This window comes from Pinus tabuliformis, chromosome X, assembly GCF_031772625.1.
Source record: "Pinus tabuliformis cultivar Carrire ecotype Pingquan chromosome X, CPIR1, whole genome shotgun sequence".
Lineage (NCBI taxonomy): Eukaryota > Viridiplantae > Streptophyta > Pinopsida > Pinales > Pinaceae > Pinus > Pinus tabuliformis.
In genome coordinates this window covers 1,149,545,904-1,149,552,845 of record NC_142308.1, presented here as the reverse complement: position 1 = coordinate 1,149,552,845, position 6,942 = coordinate 1,149,545,904, and positions in this window count along the sequence as shown.

Sequence of the window (6,942 nt, the reverse complement as noted above, 5' to 3'; positions counted from 1 at the left end):
TTTTTTTGGTATTTTTCCGCAAGGAATCCAAATCTACTATTTATTTCTGGAAATTTTGTACAAAAATTTTCAAATCTACTCTACAAACGCTCGGCCCAAAACTCAAAACTTTGAAATCTCCACTCAGTATATTGTTCTTGCTTAATCACCTGTGCTCTGATACCATGAAGAAATTTTGTAGATTTTTTCTACAAATCAGCTAGCTCTGATACCATGTAGAACTTTTTCTACAAATCAGCTAGCTCCGTACCATGTAGAAATTTCTCTTGTAGAACAAACCGATATATGCAATGTCCTAAAGCATAATACTTGTTCTACTTCTACAAAACATTAAGCGGAAGCATAATCAAATTCATGAGCAACATCAAGTAGAAACATGCATAACTGATCAAGAGAAATAATCACACATAACACAAGATATATCTAGGGAAAAGCACTAGCATAAAACTCCAACCATGTATTATCAATCAAGTGGAAATCCTCTTCAACATACAAAAAGAATCAGCTCAATAGCTATCCTGCTCTCTCTGTAATCAGAAGATCTTGATGATCTTCAATCAGAAGATGAAAATCATGGACTACCTAGGCCTCAATATATAGGCCACAAGTCCTCCAATCTCCTATAATAGATCCTTCCCCATGCAAGGAATACTTACTATAAATATCCAAGCATCTGATAGTACATTGTCCCACATCTGATCTCAACTAGGTCTCTGACAGAACTGACATGCAACAGTTATCCATGAGTGAATCCTCAGTTATCTAAAATAATAGTTGTCACATGCATGCAAGCATTAACAAACTATATTTTATTATTTTAACAACTTGTTAAAATAATCTAATTGGACTTGACTAGTTAGAACTAAGTCAACTGATTCTCTCAATATAGAACTCAACCTTATCTCCTTTAATCAAGGAATAAATTCCTAAATCAAGAGAGAAAATAATTGCATGATCTCACAAAGACTTCAAGTTTGCTTTTCCTTAACTAATTAACTCATGGAGAATTAATTAATTAATATTCCAAACTGCTGGTAAGACCAAAATTAATTTTACTTCTTATAGATAGACTAGGGACCACTATAAATAAGAAGGGACCCAAAAATGCTATTTTTATAACTTTCTATTTTTAGCAATTTCACCTCTCACCCAATGTGGCCAGTGACCTCACTAGCCAAACTGCTATTTTTAGACATGCTATTTTTAGCAGGTCTATTTTTAGCATATTCTAAATTTAGCATTTCTTGTTGCACATTTTTCAACAAATATGGACTAAACAAATTGAAAAAATGAAAAACAAAATACAAAGCTGGGGTATGATGTGGCTGAATATGGCAAGAAGGGTAATACTAATCAAAGCACTCCTTGCAGCACTACCTATCTACCAATATGCAATAATCATGGCCCCAGCAAGTGCCCACAAACAAATGGAGTTAATCTTAAGAAGTTTTTTGTGGCAGGGGGGGAAGCAAGAAAACAAAAAATTTAGCCTGGTCAGGTGGGAGCAAGTAGTACTACCTTATGAACAAGGAGGACTATCAATACGTATACCTGGGCTCATGAATGCAGCACTGGGAATGAAAATAGTATGGAGACTAATTACAGGAAAACAGAGCTGGTGGACAAAGACTCTTTTATCAAAATATATGGATGGCACCGGGGAAAGATTGCTTAATGGAAATATCCCAATAAGACAATGTGCCCAAGTCTAGAAGCTGGTTAAAAAAACAATCCCATTAATGAGTAGCTGCATTTCTAAAATCCTAGGCAATGGAAAAACATTTTCAATTTGGGAGGACAAAATCATGGGAAAAGAACCACTTCAGAATCATCCAGAAATTGAAGACATAGAAGAGTGGGTGAAAGGTAAAGGTTTCAAAACTCTACACTCAATCTCTCTATGTAACCAAAAGGAGTGGCAACACTGGAAAATCTCAGCAATTCTGACAAATCTAGAAGGGCAATGGAGCAAAATCAGGCAGCTCTTAAAAGGGGTAGCACCAATCCACCATGATGAGGAAGATGAATATCTCTGGGACCCAAGTGGTGAACATTATACAGTTAGGACTAGATATAAAATCCTTCAAGAACACCCAAATCAACAAGAGTGGGATTCTTGGAAAATAGCATGGAAATCAGAAAGTTTGCCTAAGATAAAAAAAAATTATCTGGACTCTTTTAAAAGGGAGAATATTGACCACTGAAAACTTAAGAAAAAAAGGATTTCAAGGTCCAACACGATGCCCATTATGCATGCAAGCCGAAGAAAACATACAACACCTTTTCCAAGAATGTATCTTTGCTAAAGAATGTTGGCAGTAGCTGATAAGTCCTTTGGAAATAAGAATAAATTTCGAAAAGCCCTTGTCATATTTTCTTCAGACCTTTGAGAAGGCCTACCCATACACAACAAAGAAAAAAGCCACAATTCAAAGAATATGGAAATGCAAAAAGGACAAAGGAAGACAAGTTCAAGAATTATATGGAAAATAAGAATGAGTGAAGAGGAACTGACAAATTGGAGGAAAAATCAGAATAGATAGTGTCTATACTTTGATGGGGCTTCAAAGCATAATCCGGGAAAGGCAGGGGCAGGGAAAATAATCCTCGATCCGGATGGGAAAGAAAATGTCACTTATGAATGGGGATTGGGACAAATCTCAAATAATAAGGCAGAAGCTTACAGCTTGTTGATGGGAACAAGAATAATAAAAAAGAGAAGTCCAAAATCCAATGATAATAGGAGACTCGGCCATAATAATATAGGCAATGGCAAGAAACAAAAAACCAAGCAATGAATTTCATGAATAGAATATTTAGAAGAATCAGGAAGAACTTGGAAGGCATTGGCGATGTAATCTACAGACATGTCTTGAGAACCCACAATCAACAGGCAAACTACTTTGCAAACCAAGCAATGGAAAAAAATGAAGGGCTTGTTCGGGAAAACTAGGAGGAATACCATAGCTCTATTCCTTAATAACCAGTAAAAACCACAAGTATAAAGCTAACCAATTCCAAAGGAAAAATCACAATGATAAAAGCAACCAATAAAAAAACAACAGCTATAAAACAACAAAGGACTCTTCACTGCAGCAACAACCAGGAAATCACGGGAAAGCAAAGGAAAAATCATGAAACTTCAGACTCTTGTATGAGCAACAGCAGGAATGAAGATTGTGATCCTAGTCACAAGAACTACGCTGCAATATATCTCATCGAAGGCAGGTTTTGGGCTGAGATAAAGCACTATAAGAATAGAGGGTACATTCGCAAAAATTGCAACAACAACTTCAATGAGGAAATCTCCATTTTCCATGTTATTATAGTAATACTTTGGTTTCAAAGACCCCCCCTGTCCTTTCTAATAGCCAGCAGTGTTTCCTCTTTTCAATGCGCAGACTTCATCTTAAGCCCCCACCCTTCTACTTACCTAACTTATGCACTTCGTACATCTTCTCTCCCTTCACTCCCTCCTCTGAGTGAGCGCAATTCCCTTCTAAGCATCCACGCCCTCCTTCTGCCCCTCTATTTATATCAGCCCCCCCTGACTGATATAATTAGTCTTTGGCCCTCCTTCAAATATGTCTTTTGCAGGAACTTTAGCTCCTTCAGTTTACAAAGGAAAAAACCATCCAAGCGCTTTATCCGGACCTCAAAAAATCACTCATTTGCAACTATTATTATCATCGAGCCCGCACTCCAAAGCCTTTTCCGCAGCGCTGCCCCCTCCTTTCTCCGATCTTCGATCAAATCAGGATCATTGATCGGGCGCTTGATCCGATAGTCGTTGATTAGCCTATTCAATCAAATCTGTGCACCTCTTCCCTACCATCTATCTGTACTCATTGGATCGGATAGCTCCCACCGATTTCGAGCGGACAACAAGCACGAAGATTACTCGCCCGCAAAGCAGTTTTCTCTCTCTCCTCCGATTCTACGTGTCACTAGGTCAGTGGAATCGAGTGACCCCTCCCTTTTACCACTTATGGTTTATAATACACCCGAAATTCCATCTCTGCTTTTATTCCACCTTTCTTCTCGGTTAACACGCGAAATTGTTTGCACCCAATGACTGTATATCTCAACCATCGACGGATGCGACGGCTCCTCCAATCTCCTCTCCCATCACTGCCTCTGGTCAATCTTCACCGTTCATCCCCTGATCCCAATCTTTGCGGTTTAATCTTGGCCGCTACTCTTCGAACATCCTCGTCCATTGAAAGGAAAGTGGTCAACAGCAATAATAGAAGAAGCATCTCAGGCAACAAAAAATCAAAGAAGCACAACGAAATTTGGAGTTGGAGCAGAGAGCAGAGACAAAGGAAGAACAAGCAAACAAACCACATGGAATTCAACCCACTGAAGGAGAGAAATCAGACAATTATGACAAGAAGAGTTAGTCAAATCAGGAGCAATCAGTCCACAAGCCTTGAAAAACTTTCAGAGAGCCCATGACATGCAAATTTCTCTTTCCAGTAGGTCAGTTTGTTGGGCAGTACTCTAGAATACACATAAAAATACATGAAGTCCTAAACATAAGCCTAGGAGAAGAGACTACATTCCTATCTCATGGCTTAGATGTTTTTCATGGTACAGTCTTTTGTAATAGGGGCATGCTCCATCAAAGCTTTTGGTAATATACAAACTATCCGATCTTGTTAAAAAAAAAATGTGGAAGTGTTGCAGGGTATTTTAGTCCCTGCCACTCCAGTGAAAAATTATGCTCATTGTGTATAAGATTATTGTGTCTAAACTAACTCATAATAATTTGATACATTTGTGAAATTTGAGATTGCAATGTAATTATGCCAATACACATGCCTATTTTGGAATACAGATTCTAGAAATTCAATTACTAATAACTATTAGGTGGATGTTAGGGATTTAACTTTCATAGAATATTCTAGAATATTCCTAGTAGTGTTCAAAAATCAAAAGTTGAGATTTACCTCCAAAGTAGTTATGCCAATTTAATTTAATTAATTAATTTACACATATATATATATATATATATATATATATATAGATGAATAAGTGTCGTATGAAAAGAGTTTTGGATTTTTGGGCATGTAGTATTGATAAGCCATGGTATTGGGCCAGAATATTGTAACAAAACTTATTTACATATTAAAAATCTTCATAATAAAGTGGGGGTGAATTTTCATGGTTATGAATCTTGTTACATAATTTTTTAATTTTATACATGTTTAGATTACATATTAATTCTTTTTGTAATTAATAATAATAACAATAATAATGGGTCTAAGGTTCGAAACATGGAAGCAGCCATGCTGAAGTGCAATCCCCAGAAGCCGACTGTTCTGGTGGCTGAGAAGCTCGGGGAGGCGGGACTAAAAGTGCTTCGAACCTTGGCCAATGCGGACTGCTCGCACGATCTCACGCACGAGGAGCTGTGCACCAAGATCTCGCTCTGTGATGCGCTCATTGTGAGGAGCGGCACCAAGGTCACGCGCCAGGTCTTTGAATCCTCTCGCGGTTGGCTCAAGGTCGTCGGAAGGGCTGGAGTCGGGATCGACAATGTGGATCTTCATGCTGCAACTGAGTACAGTTGTTTGGCCGTCAATGCTCCCACTACTAACACCGGGGCCGCCGCCGAGCATGCGATTGCTCTTTTGGCTGCCATGGCACGCAATGTGCCCGAGGCGGATGCTTCCATGAAACAAGGTCTGACACCCCGAATGGAAAATCGCCATGGCAGATCTACTCTCGGAAGCACAAGAATCCCTGGCACTGGATCTAGGCACTTCTTTGACTCTTTTCAGATCCTAATTTCTCAGCCTACAGGCAGAACCATCCTGCAACGGGTCAGTTCTTTAGATCTTGTGTTGGATCTCAAACTGGATCTAGAATGGCGGATCGAGATCCCTTTAGGCCTTCAGAGACTTCTCTTTCAAGGTAAACAACTTGAAGACCTTCTTCCCCTCTCTTCTTACAGCATTACCAGAAACAGTTCTTTGGTGTTATCCCTTCGTTTGAGAGGAGATGCAGCGGGACAGCCATCCTCTGCTCCTCCTTTCTCTTACAAATATGCAGTACACTCTGAGAATCCCAATCCCCCGGTAGGTCCTAAACCTAAGCCTTTCTTGGTGGACAAGATAGAGGAAGTTCCCTCTGTTGATATCACCAATGAAGGTCCTATACACCTGCTCCAAGAATTTGCAAAAAGAGCCATCATTTGCAGATTTAACGAACTGTGGCCACGATCTCAGGATCTTTATGCATGGATCCAAGCAAACTGGACTCATCATTGCAAGATTAATTTCTGTTCAAAAGGATACTTCATTGTTCTATTTTATGACAGTAAGCATTATGAAAAGGCTTTAGAAGAGGGCCCCTGGTTCATGGAAACTGTAGGGCTCTTCTTGACTCCTTGGTTCCCAGATTTTGATCCAGCAACTGCTGTCATTACCAAGACACCTGTATGGATCAGGCTTCCAAACTTACCTGCCCACTTATGGCATGGTGTTGTCTTTGAAGCCATAGGCAACACCTTGGGCAGTTTCATTATGGCAGATTTCTAGCGGGAACATAAAGGTCTCTACACATATGCCATAATATGTGCAGAGTTAGATTTGACCAAAGGACTTCCAGAACAAATCAATCCCAAGATAAACAACTATATCTGGACCCAAACATTGGATTATGAAAACATTGCATTTCGTTGCCGCCATTGCCACCAATCAAGGCATCTACAGAACACCTGCCCCTCTCTCCTGACAAAAAAGAATAAGGATAACTTACCCAAGCCCAAGTCCAAACGATGGGCTCCTTGCTCTCCACCTCCAGTCGTGGATTATGATTCCTCTAGCTCTAAAGATGAAGGTAGCGATAAAGATTTGGAACAAGCCCCTCATTCCGTGGTCCCATCCACCGATGGTCCAGCGCATTTCTCTGGTACAGTCATCGCCCAGAAATGCG